The following is a 17,747-nucleotide window of genomic DNA, read 5'->3' as shown; positions in this document are numbered from 1 at the left end:
TGTTTTCTAGATACTGGTCTCTAGATTCTGGTCTCAATCATCTGTATTTGTGATTAAATTGCAGCGTCACACTGCAGGCTTTTTATCTGTCGAGGACAGGATATCATTGTATGCAGAGCTACTCCAAATCTACAAGGTCTCAAAGGAATTTTTATCTGCATTGAGTTTTGAAGCTGGATTAAAGGTTCATGAGTGAGCTGCCCCACAGATGACCCAAGTATGCAAAATATCAAACTAAGCCATGTTAAAAGCATGTTTAACACTGCCACAGTGCTGATCATACCATTTAAACAAGTTGTTAAATCTATCAGTAGGATTAGTTTCCATGATTCTGCTTCTAGAAATTGCTATATGGATGTCCTGTATATGTGCAGTTGGTATGCTGGGAAGGCGACAGTCACTTGCTGCACGGTGGAGCTGTGTCTGTTTGCTTGGTGTCCAGAAATCTTGGAGAAAGAGCTGGAATTTTATGTTCTGTAGTGGCTCCAAGAGAGACAATGTGTTAGGAGAAATGTGGCCATACAGTTGCCCCAGTCTGCAAACATAAATCTATGAATAGCATGGGCATATTTGATGTGACTGAGAGGACACTTCCCTTTGCCAGAAGGGAATCAATTTTTTGAAAAGCATTGCTTTCTCTTCTTATTGAGTGTATGGACGCACTGTTTTGTGTTGGGAAACTGCTTCTATGCATCAGATGCTTGCTTGAGCCATACATGAATTCCCCTGCTTCCATTTAGGCACTTCCCTCTCCACTTGAAGCAAATGTAAAACCTTAAGTAACTACTTACATTCCAGAGAGCGGTATACATAAACACACACTGAAGACATTCCTTCTGCAGCTGTTCTTGGGGAAATCTAATCTGTATGAACTGTACCACTATGTTCTGAGGGTCTTTTTTCTCTATTTCTTGTTAATTAGGAAGTAAAGAAGACTTCATTTATGTAAAATTTATCTTGCTACAGGAATAGATTTACTGTTGAATCCGCTTGTGGCTATAGCTATAAATAAAACCAGCCAAAGGCTTTTCGAGGCTTGAGGCCAAATGACAGCCCAGACTGGCTGTGTCCCTGAGTTTAACGTCTCATACTGTCTTTAAGCATCATGGTGGTAAGGTTGATGGAACCATCAGCCAGTCTGGAGGCTACAGCAACAGACAGCTGCACAGGGCTGCATGAGCTCTTCTACTTTGGGAATCACAAGGGCTTTGAATACTGATTTGATACGTGCTGTTGCAAGTGGGCAGCATCCTCAGTTTGGGGAGGACTCTGCACTCCCACAGAGCCTTTAGTAGATGCCTGTCACTTGTAGAAATGTGTGTCCTGCTGTTTTCCACTGTTGTGCCCGGAGTGCTCAGCAAGCAATGCTGTCCTTGGTGCTGCAGCTGCCTGCTAGGATGATACATTTTGGTTAATGGTGTTCAGTGTCAGGTGACAAAAATCACTGTTTCCACCACCCCAACCTTGCTGGGTTGTGCTCCTGTCTGTTCTATAGCTCGTTTGTTTTTGCAGATCATCTCACATTAAATGCATATCTCCATTCTCCTCTTTCCCTGTGTGCTAAGTGTAGAAAACAAACGAACTTCACCTGAACTCTGTTCTGGGCCTGACTCCATTATGGGACACAGGTGGCAATGGCTGAGACTGTTGTGATGCTTCCTTTGGGTTTGGACTGCTGATCCCTGAAAACAATAACCAAGGCAGAAGGAAGACTATAAAGAGGGAAGTTTATAAAGAGTGGGTAACAGCATTAAGTTGCATCCAAGCAGCAGTTTTCATTCTACACCTGCCTGGGGGTGATCTTTAACTTACATTTGGTTTGGGGTTTGTGTACACTAATGGCCTACCTCCTTCAGCTTCTAGGCTGCCTGAACTTAGACAATGAGGGAGATCTTCAGGAGTTTTATCCTCTAAGGTCTCATGCCACTTCTTTTCACTTCCAGCTAAAAGTCCCAGAAAATGTTGAAGCTGCTTTGCTTGTGATTTGGAGTACCCAAAAAGTAGATCCTCATTAGTGGATTAAGATTCCAGCGCATAAATATTTCCAGTGGTCAAGAGGCTTAGTTGCTAGAAGAACTTTTTGGTACAAATATCAGCTTATATAGCCTCTATCCTGGCTGTGATAGCACAAAGGTGTGTGATGCTGTTCAGAATGCAGATCAGGAAACTTCCCTTTTCTTCTTCCCAGGAGGTATTTTATGCACAGATCTCTCTCTGTATTTTGCCACATAAACTTAACAAAGGCCTGGCCATTGTGGACACAGGGAATGATCAAACAGGGGAGGAAAAATAACTGTCTGAATTGCCTCTAGTAGTAATGCCACCAGATGCATAATCTTGGCTGGATGTGGCCTTTGTTCTAAAGAGCTGGTACTCGTGATTGAACTTGTTTTAATATATTTTTAATCACTTCTGCTTCAATTGCTCCCACATTTCCATTTCAATAACGTAAGGCTGGGAAAGCCAATGAAAATTTAATTTTCAGTTATTATATGCAATTTCATTATAGTTTGCATTTTCATTCAAGCTGTAGTAATTACTTTAGTATCCATAGTGACAAAACATGCTAGCACAAACATGAAAAGACCTTGGTCTGGCAGCAGCTGCCTTACTGTGTAATCAGTTGCTCCTTTGAATTAAAGGTGTATTTACCTCTAAATGGTTGAAACAAGCTGCATGATAAGCAGTATCATTTGTAGTCTTCGCAAGTTCTCTGCAAGCTTTTCGTGTCTTTTGGGTTTTGGTGAGGAAACTTCATTGAAGTAAAATGCTTTAACTGCTTGCTAAACCTATTTTCAGTGTATACAACCCCTTAAATACTAGGCACGCTTCAGAGATGTTTGTTTTCATTGCATCAAATAGTATCTGCTGGGTTTGCAGCGGGAATTCTGTACTTATTCCTTGTGGAACAGAGTTATGAGAAGATACTCTGCATCCTTATGAGATCAAAAGGGGCAATGCTGATCCCTTTGCCCTGTGACACCCCATTTAGTTTTCTTTACCAGGCAATATATAGGTTTCTATGATATTGGTCAGGACACCCTGCTAATTTATTTATTATCATTATGTTGAATATTTAAAATAGGCTTTATCTGTGATGTAACATGAAAAGTTGTATTTCCTTGTTGGTTCTTTTTATTGCCCCAAAGGGACTTTGATCCCACAAGCTGAAAATGATAAGCACATTATATAGTTTGTGGATTGCTGTTGGAGGCTCATTCCAATCTTTTGCCTTGTCCTCACTGAAGCATTTATCAAGATAACAACAGACTTATATGACAGATTAAATGATCCTTTACAAGTGTTACATATGAGAAGCGACCATCCTGTTTTCAGTAGGATATTTCTTCTGGAGCATTCATGGCACTTTCTGTATCTCTGGTTTTTGCTTTGATCACTTGGGTTACGTTCATCGGTCTTGATGCTCAGCGTAAGTAGTGTCATTATTATAGATGCTTGTGAGTCTGTTCCTGCTTTTATTGAAATTGAACAGAATTAGATAGATTAAATTCATGTAAATCACAGTCCTAGAAGACTGAAGTATGTTGATGTGTTGACTGATAACATCTAAGCAAGCACTACAGTGCCAATGGGTGTCATCAGTGGACTTTCAGGGGCTCATTGCTCACAAGCTGAAAACCACTGCTCTTGTATGTACAGTGGTTTTACAAGTTCTCTTTGAACTTTTTCAGGTTTGGTGGTTTTATATCTGCAGCAGACATTAAACACAATACCTAGGATGAAGTTGAGTCTGAGACTTTATAGTTTTGAAGTTGGGATCACTTGAATTCCTTGCTGCTGTTATTCTGCTAAATTAGATTGGAATAGTTGCAATTTTACATCTGGTATTTGTCAGAGTGGTAAGAACTTCATTAAAAGTTCTTCTTCCAAAAGTGAAAACTGTGCTATCCATTAGCTGATTCTGGGAGTAGAAAAGGTATCTGCATTCCTAAACTTGAGGCATTAATATCATTTTGGCTTTTCAGCCTTCCTAGAGGATCTTTATAACAGTGAAAAGGCTCAAGCGCCTTTCCTTTGCTTGTGATAGGTTCAGAGGATCGCCAGGAAATGGCTGAGGGAAATTTTTTATTTGGGGGAAAAAAGCAACAAGGGTTTTTATTTAATGACTGAATTTCCCTCATTCAGCTGTGACATACCATTCCAACCAGTCCCAACTTCCCATTTTTATTAACCTTTTTTAGTAATTCTGCTTTTCAAAGTAAGCTTTTGAACACTCAAAGATGGATGCAGTGAATTAGACCCATCACCAGCAGCTGTTGACTATATAAGTATTCTCTAGGGTTTTGTTCAGTCAGTTGTGTACAGATCTGTCCACTGCACACTTATAAATGAGATCCTATGGAGTGGTGCAAACATGAAAGCACCTGCCTAGCCAAGCAAAAATACTTATTTTATCAACTGCTGCTTTGAATACACAGTAAGGAGGGCAAGGAGAAGAGTGGGGACACCCTCAGCATTGATGCAAAGCCACAGGAGACCACAGAAGTTGCGCTCTGTAAGAGCACAGATTGCACTATGGCAGCTTTGCTGAGTAATTACGGCCAGGGAAGGAGGGAAAAATCTGGTGGATTTCTGGATTTCTGCATTTAGAGTTCGCAGATCTATGGAAAAAGTCCCTTTCTGTCACACAGAGAAAATGTGGAGAGAGGGCACTGAGGTGCAATGAGCCATGTATGAGAGCCACTTCCCAGGAAAAAAGCCTGTATTTCCTGAGTGCCAACTTCTATAACACTGTAAGGAGAATATATTTCAGGTAAATCTGTCAGTGTACCTTTACCCTTAGCTCTCGGATTCTTGCTAACATTTCAGTGATGAATAGCTTTCTGTTTACAGTGCTCTTGGGAGCAGAAAACATTTGCAAGGCCAGGGTGCAAAAGTAGTTTCGATTATGGTTTCCACGGATGGTTCAGCAGGAAATTAACCAAGAGTGATTCATTATTGTTAGGCAATCAAGCCCAAGTTTCAATCTGGTCAGGGTACAAAGGAAGGACAATTCTGTAGCTAGACATTTCCATATCCTTTTTTTAAGCTGTGATGTTCTTCGTTGTAGAACTCCTTCAGGCAAAGATAGATTGGGTCGCAGGTACTAATGTTTACCTATTCTGTGTAATGTATCACATAAAACCCTGGAAATCATGTCAAGGTGCCACCATAATGGATGTCTTTCAGCTCCATTTAAACTGTGTGCATCTGGTTTTATACAAAGCATAAGCTTTTTTTTACCTTGCACTACTTCTGGCAACAGTCCCGCTGTTGTTTGTACATGACTTTTCCTTTTCTTTTTAGAAATCACAACTATAGATTGTGACACAGTCCCTGCAGAACTCACGCTGACAGGCTTTTTGGATGAATTTACAGGTAAAAATCATGATTCTACGCTACAGCTGTCTGATTTGCCCCCTAATGTGCGTAGTACTTCAATGCTTCACACAGTTGGTGTATTTTATAATGAATCTGTGTTATTAATTAATTCACAATAGGCTTCATGGCTGGATACAGCAGCTGCTTACATGGCATACTGATTAGGAGAATCATGGAATGCTGCTGGCCATGGTCATCACAGAATGGTTTGGGTTGGAAGGGACCTTAGAGCTCATCCAGTTCCAAAGCCCTGCCATGGGCAGGGACACCTTCCACTAGAGCAGGCTGCTCCAAACCCTATTCAAACAAATAAATATGAGCCTCAAAACTCCCTGATCTAACGGTCTCACTGTCTGAACAGACAGAGCAGGTAAAGGGAAAGGAAACAAGGGCAGAAAACTTTGATGTCTGCAGTTCACCTTGTCCAGTCAGTCCACAAGAGCTGATGCCTTCCTTCTCTCCTACATAAGAAGGAGCCAGCGCCACCATAGCCCTGCTCTGCCTTCAGAGCTTTGCTCCACTCCAGACTGGAGCCACTCTGAATGCCAACTGTTTGTTTTGTTGGAGCAGATGGGGTGCAGAGGAACAAGCAGCTTGCAGTGCAGCGAATTACAGGATCAATGCTAGTCTGTCAATGTATTTGTAGTTTCTGTCCCAGATAACTTTGTTAATGTAGCACACTCTGCATTATTCTAATGATTATTTAATCTGTGCAGCCTGACAGGGTTAACATTAATTTATCCTCACATTTTGTAAGCTTCCTTAGGCTAGCTGGCAAGGTGTGATTGTGCCTTGGAGACAAACTCCCACACTGGGGAAAGTCCAGTAACTGCTGGAGAGCTCAGTACCGAAGAGGTTTTGTTATGTACATTGCAAATGCAGTCCAGAGGGTAATTTCATCCTCCTTTTCCTCCCAGCACTAACCAGAGAGGTTACTATTGTTAGCTAAAGGGTCAGGCTATCTGTGGCTATACTGTTAGAGACAACCCTGCAAGCAGTGTTTGACTTGCCTCTCCATATGTGTATACACAATGATCACACAAGGCAAAGCACTGAATGTTATGGCCAAAACATTCCCTTCAGGAACAATCTCAGATAGGTCATTCAGTGCTCACTGCCATTTGCCTGGACTTTCTCCTTTCACATAATTATAGATCAGTATCTTTGGGCTGGTAGCTGACGGCATTCCAGACACTCCCAGCTGTTGGAAGAAGACAAGGTTCCCTTCCTGCACGAACTTGGAGACCAAGACCACAAGTCTATATGTGGACATCAGAGATGGGACTGTTACAGAAAGGGTTTACTAGCCTAAATTAATAGTGATGGAGTACAAACCCAAGAGAGGAAGAAACAAACACAAAAGCAAATTTCCTGAGGCTTGTGGAAAATATTGGGGATGTTCAGGAAAGATTTTGGAGGGGAGAGAGGATTATAAGTTTGCAAGCCAGATAATGTGTTCCATGAGAAGATAAGTACTGTTGCATCAACATAAATACATTGATAATATGAGTAAGGTAACTTTCATGAAATTGCCCATAGCACCGCACTGGATGGCTTAAAATGATCCGTTTCAAATGCACGTTCAAACACCGAGTTGGTGTTTAACCAAACAAGTAGTATATTCACTACTGAAATGATAGTGAGTCCAATATGAATCATGGTAATTACAAATAATAAATGTCCATGTATAACAAGTAGTATATTCACTACTGAAATGATAGTGAGTCCAATATGAATTATGGTAATTACAAATAATAAATGTCCATGTATTGGAGACAACAGTTCCTAAATGCATGGTTGCAGGAAACCATATTAAAATTGATTCTTAGGCTGCATTTTTTCATGTTGCAGTGTTCTGTACATCTAGGAACAGATTAAAGGAAGGACCATACACTCACCATTCTGTACCAAACTCAACACTTAAACTGCAACATGCTTGAATCCAGATTCACACTGGGTTCTATATGCTTGATAGGTTCAATTAAGAGTTAGGAAACACCCTTGTGTTTGGATGTTACTGACACTGATCCCATATAGCCCTGACCAGCCTCTTGCTTATTTTGATTCCATTCCTTGATTTTGATTACATTTTGATTACACTTTCACACTAAACATGAAAAAAAAGTTTAGCAGCCAAAAGCTATTTGCAGAAAATGGTGGAAAATTCGGTGTAAATTTTGCCAAGGTTTTTAATTCTGGAGACACTGTTGCAGAGAGGGACTGCACTGGGAAAAGTGGGTTTGTGTGGTTTTAAAAGAGTATCAATACACTTCTGCAGAGCACATAAGGGGACTTTAAGAGGGCTGATATTTTAGCTGAAAATGCCAAAATAATATGGAATGTAACCAAAGGTAACCAGCAATGCAGTTGTCAACACACATGAAATGAACCTATGGATTTCTTTTCTGTAAAGCAATATAATTTGTTATGCTTTCTCTTACAGGTGTTATAGAATGGATTACAAATATCCCACCCAATGTAGATTTGAAATTAAGAGAGAATCTGTTCCCTGAACACTTACCGTATGTGGAGCTGGTGTATGATTCTGGATCTAATAATGCAACAGTGAGGACTCGTAAGCCACTGGATGTTGATGCTATTGAGGTATTATTTTCACTGCATGTAAAACCTGGATATAAAGGTTCTCTTGGCAGGTGGAAAAAAGGTGGCAATAAGACATAAACTGTAATTGCTCATTCTCTCACCAGAAAGAGCAGCACAGGCTTCAGTATCTACCTCTCAGTAATGTCTGTTAAGTGTCTTCAGTTTCCTATACCTGCAAACTTACCTGACACCTGACAGTCAGACAGGTTCTTCCCTAATCATGTATTGCCACTCTGATGAAAGTTGTAAATCCACAGTTATGATAGGTGTCACTTCCCTTAAAACTCACTTCTCAGTAACATGAATCATTTCACCAAGCCAGTTTGATCAGCTGTAATTTGGTAGAAGGCAATCTTTAATCGGATGAATATTTATGCAAGTGCTTAACTTCACACCTGAATAGAACCATTGTCTTCTGCTGGTTGATGCACAAAAGAAGAGGTCTTTCTTCCTAGGCCATTCTTGCTCTATAGGACTACCAAGAATAAAGCCATGTTAATGTTTTCCTGGGTAAAGTTGCCTTTGAATGTGAAAATGGTGTAATTCTGCAGAGTAAGTGGCAGCTGTTTTTTATACAAGTACTGTTTCAGAGTAGCACTGTACTTGACAGAATTGACCCATACATATTTTAAATACCACTGTTACAATCAAGACTTCCAACTGATAAAAATGTACTTACAACTTCCACATTCTCATTTGGACATTTTTCACATGGGCTAAAACACTTTTTATGCTGCTTATACATATTCTTGCATTCTCTGGCAATTCTCCATCAGGAACAACAGTCAGGTACAGGGATGGTGGGATCTGGGTGAGTGGATAGCAGCAGTAGATGAATGGTAGCCAAATAAACTTTATAATTAATCATTTGTGATGACTTTGCTATATATTCAAGGCCAGGCTGGACAGAGCCTTGGGTGGGATGGTTTAGTGTGAGGTGTCCCTGCCCATGGCAGGGGGTTGGAACTGGATGATCTTAAGGTCCTTTCCTACCCTAACTATTCTATGAGTCTATGATTCTGCATTATAAGCAGTGTGTTTTGGGACAACGCACCTGAGGATTCAGCTACCAGAAGTTGTTTTGTATAATTTTGACATGAACATTCCTTGACAATCATATTAAGAGGTTATAGATTGTATTATTTATTTGCTTGTTTGTTGATTTTTAGAGTGTCCATCTCTTTTATACCATTGTTTGCCAACGGATTGGAACGGTAAGTAAAAGACATGTTGTATAAACTATGTTTTTGTCTAAATGTAATGCTAATTATTATTTTCTGAGTTACTATTTCATTTAAAGATATGATGCAGGGAGTTTGGAGTACCTTTTAGAAGTTGTATTTGTTTAAGTGTGCTGATTTGAATGGTTTTGTTCACAGAAAACCTAAGGTTAATCTTAAAAAGTTCATTTAAAAATACTTCCACAAACTTTTACTCCATTGTTACACATGGTAGTCTGACTTTCCCACTGCAGTTTTTAGAACTGAATGGGTGTCTCTTTGAAGATCTCATTTTCTATGATGAAATGAAATGTTAGCAGTATGCTGCTGCCTCACTGCTGTCATTTCTAATGTATCTTTTGCTTCCATTATGAAGAATAATGAGGTAGAGAACAACAGAAACTTAGTCTTGGAAGATGTTAATGACAATTCGCCAGAATTTCTCCAATCTCATTACAGTGCTTCAGTATCAGAGGTGGGTTATGGCAAATGTTAATGTTTCTTCTTGGGATATTTTCAAGTTACTTTTTGGGGCCAAAACATACGAGGTTCCAACGTGATCACATTGATATTGGATCATGACATGCACTTTTGTGGGACTTGTGTACACATTGCTGTGAGTGTGGAAAAGAATGGCTGGGTTGGATGTACAGCTGAAGGCATCGGGTGAATAAGAAACATTCAGTTATCTAACCTAAAACAGAAGTGGGAAGTAAATTGCACATGCTAAGGAGGTGGCACAGCCAAAAGGGGCTTGTGACTGAGCATTTGATGGTCTTTATTTCCTCTAGGTAACTGCAATAGATGTCACAATTATAAAAGTGGAAGCTGTGGATAAAGATTTTTCACCTATGTTCAGTGCCATCACTTACAGTCTTTGGGTGAGTGCCTTCTGTGTGTCAGAGACTGTCAACACCAGTCTACATTTCATACAGGATACAGCCTGTAATGTGATCCAAGTGAGCTGTCTTGCAGACACATGTTACAGATTACAAATCTGCAAAAACTTTGCATCAGAGAGACCATTTAAAATTAGAACTTATACCACAGAATCAGCCTAGCATGCAGTGAGCCCTGAGTCTTGTTTCGTAGCATGTGTGAAATGCTTTGTGGCACTGTTCAGCTACAGCTAAGGAACTCACTGGTCCTATTTAGAAGCAGGAGTGAAACAGATCCCCCTCTTCTTAAAGTTTGTATTTGATTTGCTGTCGATCTCCAGACCTGATGAGGTGTATATGTAAGACACCTGAAGAAAGATTGTTTCAGCTAACACTAGATATCTGCAGTGGAGATCTTCACATCTGATCCTGCTTTCTCTGCTCTTCTTATAGTGGTGAAAGGAAGCTGAATGCCATTCATCTCATCTGCTTTTAGTTATCAGCCATAGGACGAGATAAATCAGATAGAAAGTCTAATGGCATTGATGAGAGAGGCAATAGAACGTGTTGAAGAGTATCAGCATTTTTGTTTTCAGTGGGGGTGGCTGAGAGATTCCCGGTCCTTCATGAAGAATAGTCCAATAATAAAGGTAGTAAGAGAAAATTAAATGTAATTCATTGTTAATCATGTAAATTATGTGACTTTTTTATTTAATAGGGTCCAAACTCTGATTACTTTCATATAAGGGAAGGAGATGGAAACGTCATGCTGAAAAAAACACTGGATTACAACAAGGTCAACCTTTTCAATCTAACAGTCCAAGCAAAGGTATGATATCAATTAAATGAAGGAGTATCACAATAGTTCTACAATGATGTTTCCTTTGTTATAACACCCCAGTTTCTATAGATTTACAACCTGGGGAGTTGCAAGCTGGAAATTGTGTCTGCATCTTGGTTTATACTGCAGACAACGTAACGCATCCTTAATATTTGAACCATTGTTTCAGTCTCCCATTCAAATACCAGCCCAAGTTTCTTTCTGTGTGTATTTCTTTGACTATGCTTCTTGTACGTATTTATTCTTTACTATTCTAACATATATTTATCGATTAATTCTGGCAGATCTACCCTATTTTTGCACACCTTACCACCTGCAGTCTTTCTGAGTGTCTTTTTTGAGATTTGAACCTGTATTTGCCTTCAGTTCCTTTTAGAATTGAAAAGAAGTAATTTCGTGATATCTATAGTGGTATCTAGCAAATAGTACAGCTGCAGCAAATACACTGTTACTACATTCTGTATGCTACTGTGTAACACCTACCTGATATAAAATTAGTAACTAAGAACAATTACCTTTTGATAGTGTTATTCGTAGAACTGGATTTCTAGAAATGGAAAAATCTACCAGGGTGAGAGGTCTCAGGTTAAAAATGCTTAGACACTACAAAGCACATATTATCTGTTACATATAGTACATGTAATACTAATATATTCTGCTGTACTTTCTGCTGAGAAATGGCTCTTTCATTACAATATTTCTTATGTTCTTCCTTCTCTTGGAACACAGGAATTAATGGGAAACAACAGTGATACTGCACCACTAGTAATTGACATCCAAGATTACGATACATTGAACCCCTATTTCAGTCAATCAGTGTACAATGGAAACATCAGTGAAAACCAGGTAAAAGCTTTTCACTGAATGCTGCAAATGTAAACAGATTATTGCTCTCTACAGTGCTTTTCTTTTGAGGAGTCCTCATCACTGAGCAGCATAAGGTGGAGGACTGCTTTGTTTTGTGCCAGCTGGGGAATTGTAAGGTTATCAGCTGTACACTCCCAAGAACCAGGTTAATAGGCCACGTATTATATGAAACAAAACTTTCTGCTACAGAAATAGGTTCTTTTGTGTTTGGAGGGAAAAGAGGGAAAAAACCCCACAAAACTAAACAAGTGTTGTAACAAGGCTTTTACTGTTAACCTGGAAGGGCAGCTGACTGCCCATCAGTCCTGGAGCTGGCTGCCTGGTTTTGGTTTTAAATAGTGTCTTTCCTACATGTTTTATTACAATCAGGTAGGCAAAATAAGAATCTGAGAAGTTAACTGCGGTTTATATTATATTGTAATTATTTCCTGAATAGGGTGGAAATTTCTCAGCGGAATGTATTTGTTTAACTCAAGCTTCTGTATGCATTGACAAAAACAGTAATCACAGTACAATATTACTAGAGTAATGCAATAAATATAATTATCTTTTCTATTATCCTCATTTATTTATCATTATCTTAATGTTAACATCATTTAAACCACATGCTTTTGGTGTTATTCCTTTGGTGTCCCTTTTGTTAGAAGCTCATCTTTAATTGTCTGAAAGGAATCTTTTTAGGTCTTCTAAAATATTTTTATCTTCCAAATAAATTGCTATTTGCATTAGGGTGGGAATAGAAATATTCCATGTTACTAACATGAATTCCATCAGTGACTACTGCCTCATAGTCTGGTGTTTTCTCAAACGCAGTGTATCCATCAGGTTATTTTGGTCATCATTTTCCTCTGTAAAGCATGTCTGACAGAGATACAATTTTTTCTGGATCCCAGTGATTAACTGCGTGTTTCTTGTTTCTACAATCAAAATTGTGACTTAACTAATTATTGATTTTATGTTTATGTGTAATTTTTTTCAAGTTCACATATGTTTTCTAGGTGGGCCCTCTGGCTATTCAGCCAGAAAAGATACTGGCTAAAGACGGAGACACAGGTATAAATGAAAAAGTGCTTTACAGCATCAAACTAGGTAAGAGCCTTTATTTTCTTGTAGGCATTCACACAGTTATTTGAAGAGAATGATTAGGAAGTGCAGTGTACGGTCAGATGTCTTAACTGCATGCCTCTTCACTACATTGCTTCTCCATGAGCTAAACTGAGTTAATTTCAGTCGGTATAGAGGGTCCAACTACTTTAAAAATGTTTAGATGTTCTTAACCTCTCTCTAATAAACAATTCCTCAATAAAACTGTAAGTCAGTTTAGGCTTCCATGTGATCAAAGGATTTCCATTCAGAACCACCTAGAGAGAGAATTCCATCATGAGCTTTTTCTCCTACTGACAGAACTGCTAAAAGCTCCTGAGATGCTTAATTTGAGACCCTTGAAGTGTGAGCGAATTTATTAAAGAATTGTTTTGCAGACACAGTGTTTGAAAACAAGCCTTTTACCCAGAATGTCTGTTCATTTTTGCTGTGGCTGAGAAGATAACAGTCATAAAAAGGACAGATCTTACCTCTTGTTCTGGTTCATTCTCATGAACCTATTGCAATTTGTTGCTTTGCAGTGGAACCCCCGGCCTATAGTAGCAACCACTTTACAATCGACGCAGACACAGGAGTGTTGGAAGTAAAGACTGCACTTGACAGAGAAGAATGTCCGTATCTCCTTGTGGGCATTCAGGTAGTGATGGTTTTAGAGTTCAGTGTGTGAATACTGAATCTTGATTTAATAAAATACTATGTAAATCATGGTTTCAGTTAATAGTACTTCTCATAGTAATGCTAAAGGGCAGTTGATACCAAGACTCTGTCCTGTCATTTAAAATGCAAACAAAGGAAAACTTCATTCACTGGATATATGCAGTCATGTCATATCCTTGTGTTAGGCTGGAATGGCTCACCGTTATCAGGGCATAGAATTACAGCTACAAACTCTTTGTTTTCTAGGCAACCCAGCAAGACAATACTTTCAAAACAGCTGATGCTGTAGTTCTGGTCACTATTGATGATGTGAATGACAATTATCCAGTGCTGTCACAATCGAGTTACAACATCTCAATTCCGGAAAATTTCCCAAATGGGATGGAAGTTCTTCAAGTAACAGCTACTGACAAAGATGAGGTAAAATGACAACGTTGTTCTGGTTGCTACAAATGCTGCACTTTTGAAATACAGTGCAAAATGCGTTTGCATTCTACAGGTATAGTGAGTAGTGCTATAGATTATTTTTCTCCTAAGTACCTAAATATGCTTAAACAAAACAACCTTAATTTTACGTCTTTAAGGGGCTGAGTACTAGAGAATAAATTGGCTGTCTCTGAAACTACTCTGGTTGGCATAAGGTCCCAAATAGGAAAGTGCAAAAGTGCAAAATGGGCACCCTCAGCCTGCATGGATGTTTCTTCCATGTTGTTTGCTCCTCTTCCTTTTTTTGGGAACTGTAACCTCAATTAAATAAAACTCAAAAAAATAAAACTGTAAACTCAATTAAAATGGAGAACATTTAATTTTCTGGAAAATAAAAAGAAAGCACCGTAAGGGATTAGCTCCATGATTGTCCTATTTAATAACAAATATCATTACTCTTTGCAGGGAGGCTTCCAGGGAACGTTCATTCTCACTCCAGCTGATAGTCCCTTCCAGTTAAGTCAAGATGGCATCCTAACTGTGAAGAACTCCACACTGCTGGATAGGGAGAGAATATCATCCATTCACCTGCAGGTATTAGAAATAAGCCTACTCCTTTCCAAAGCAACCTGAGGCAAACCTGTGCTATCTGATCTGTCCTGGCAAGAAGTTGACTCTGAAGAATCAAATCCAGACTTTCACACTGGGGCTGTTTGGAGGGAATTACCACTAGTGATACAGTTTACTGAGCTTGCAAATGTTGTTCATCCTTCTTACTACTTATAGAGCATGCATTAGAGCAAAGCAATAATTTTATGACACCATTTTTAAAGGTCACCGCTCGAGATCATTTGTCACCTTACGGTGAGGGGCACTCTGCAATCAACATACTGTTGCTAGACGAAAATGACAACAGCCCAACCTTTAGTGGCACACCATATAAACAAGATATTTTCAACAACATGACTGCAGGAATGTCCGTTCTTCAGGTACTAGAAGTACTAAGTGAAAGTGGCATTTTTATGGGTTGAATGTGTGCGTGAATCCTTGCCTAAACTTGTGTATTGGCCCTACTGAATGGGTGAATCTTTTCTGAACTAACTCCTCAGATTTCAGAAACAATCCACCTTGCATTTAAAAGCTTGTACCTGTAAGTATTCCATAATCACAGTGTCCTGGATGCTCTAATCATACCCCAGGTCTGGAACAAATGATAAAGGCTTTTATTCTTGATCTTAGATACTGTACACCGTCCTGAATTCTACAAACAGAAGACAGAACATAAGATTCTTCTTGTAGAGTGTTTAATGAAAACTGAATATTATTAATGTCTAGAAATTGAAATAATTGTGAAAACTTTTGAAAGGCTGCTGAAAGCTGAAGTGCTGTGGATATTTTTAGGTATGATATACATGGCATGATAGCAAATCAACCAGTTAACCAAATGAAACAGGAAACCAAGATAAAAATCACTTCTGGAGGTGAGATACACAGGGAGTCACTGTCGAAACTCATGCCTGCTGACGTAGATCTACCGATTTAATGGCTCCTGATGTAACCTCTACACTAAAGCAAAACTATTTTTTCCACCAGGTTGCTGCTGCTGATCCAGATGAGGGTATAAATGGAGAGATAAGCTTTATCTTAGCTGGTGGCAATGAAGATGGATACTTTGAATTGGATACATCCACAGGACAAATCAGTTTAAAAACAGTAATCCCATTAGGAGTCAACCAGCTTAAGAGCTTTGTCTTGTGGATAACAGCTATTGATGGTAAGACAGGGGTTTAGTACAGGTCAACACAGCTATTCCTGGTGTTTTGTTTTGTTTTTTTGATGGGGCTTGGTTTTGGTTTGGATTGGCTTTTTACTGAAGGGATGCTGTCAAAAGAGGTTCCCAGACTTACATTTAAAAATACCATGCATTTTTATCTGCTTTTGTTTGTTGAAGATAATGAATAAATAACAGAATAATATATATATAAATCATATGTATGATAATAAATTCTATGCTAATGTTGTATGCATTCAAGTTCTTATATTGTAACACTCAGTAGATGAAACTGATCTTGGCTGGGACCTCTCAGTGTTACCATAATAGTAGCAGTAAGGGTTAAAAAAAACCCAAAATCAGTACCAGTGGCAAAGTGTATGTTTTTTTTAAGGCAGAAGGTATTAGTGCATCTGCTGGGAGATTTTCTTTTGCTTGCAGGTGGAATGATTCCAAGAAGTTCGTCGGTGCCAGTACAAATCTTTGCAGTTGGAGATTCCAGACCACAGTTTATTCAGAAGACTTACAACGTGTCTGTGGAAGAAGAGCTAGCCAGTCCTGTCGAAGTAGCAAGAGTAAGAACAACTTTATTCTATCACTCGCACAGGACATGACAGCAATAAGAAAATCCTGTTGTATATGTGCTCTAAATATCTATATCCTTCTGTGTCGTGGATAATTAGATGTTGTGTTTTCTTTCCTGCATTGTATATCAATCTCCATATACATTACATACTGTGTACATCCCTCTGATGAAGCATGTTGCTCACAAAGGCTCTTTAATAACAAAGCCTATTCTTTCTATGGTAAACCTTTAAACAGCACGTGCTACCATTTAACATAAACCCCAGCCAACCAAACAAAAAAACAAATGTAAGACAACAAAGAAAGCCCCAACACAACCTCCCCTCTCTCAACCCTTCTCTTCCCCACAAACCAAATAAACCCCATGACTGCCTTAGAAAGTAAACTTCCGAGCATAGCTCTTGTTGACTTTGGACATTCTCCAAAGCCTGTAGCCAAAGGCTAGAATAGGCAATATTCACTCATCTGTTGATAATAACTCTAAAACATGACATGATAGAGCTAAGAAATTGAGACTTCCCATCAGAGAACTGTCAAAAGGGTATTTTCAAAGATGGCTCTAGATCTTGCTCCTCATTTTGACCAAAAAATGCTCAGACAAGCAAGCCACCAGAACGCACTGGATTAGCTCCTTCTTAGACTCAGTTCTGAAGGCAGATGGGAGGTCTGATACCAAAGCAGTGAGAATTTAATGTGTTTTAGTGTTTTGATTTATTGACTTCCTGTGTTAATAATATTTTCATATAAAGGCAGAACCAAAGGTTAAACTACAGTCTATTGTTTTTATAACATATTATATGTATTCACATTTCCTTCTTAGTGATGTTCCAGTGATGATGGAAAGCGCTGTATTTTTATGTGTATTGTGGTTTATTTTTATTTCTTTTAATGAATAAAATCAGTAAAATTCGTTTGGACATAATTCAAATCATTACTCTCTTTTAGACATTGGCTTATTGTGTTTAATTAATTTATGGATAATATTCTTTATCTTACACAGGTGGAGTATGAGTCTGTAAATCCCCATATACCAGTTAGCTTTCAAGTACTAACGGAATCTGCTATGTTTGACATCGATGCCAATGGAATCATTCGGACAAAAACCAAGCTGGACTATGAATCCCAGAATAATTACATACTAAATATTTCCCTGTCAGATGGAAACACTACTGACTATGCTACAGTGTTTGTCAGAGTTACAGATGTCAATGATAACAGTCCTGTGTTTGGTATAACCAGCACTACCATTTCCATTCTGGAGAACGCTCCACCTGGGACCAGTATTACCAGTGTGTCAGCTACGGATGTGGATGAGGGCTTTAATGGATTAGTGGTTTATACCCTGAAAGGTGGAGAAGGAAAAATGGATATTGGTACTTCAGGATTAATTGTGCTGGAAAAGGAACTGGACA

General features: G+C 38.9%; 1 long non-coding RNA gene across 1 annotated transcript; it reads left to right on the top strand.

Annotated features, from left to right (window-relative positions):
• Positions 1 to 12,865: 12,865 nt before the first annotated feature.
• Positions 12,866 to 13,847, top strand: LOC136015764 (uncharacterized). Its single transcript, XR_010613328.1, has 3 exons — positions 12,866 to 12,881; positions 13,418 to 13,533; positions 13,800 to 13,847. It is a non-coding gene; the product is annotated as an uncharacterized LOC136015764 (long non-coding RNA).
• Positions 13,848 to 17,747: the final 3,900 nt, after the last annotated feature.

The sequence above is a fragment of the Lathamus discolor genome, chromosome 5 (assembly GCF_037157495.1).
Source record: "Lathamus discolor isolate bLatDis1 chromosome 5, bLatDis1.hap1, whole genome shotgun sequence".
Lineage (NCBI taxonomy): Eukaryota > Metazoa > Chordata > Aves > Psittaciformes > Psittacidae > Lathamus > Lathamus discolor.
The sequence above is the reverse complement of the archived record's forward strand: the minus strand, read 5'-3'. Positions and strand labels throughout refer to the sequence as shown.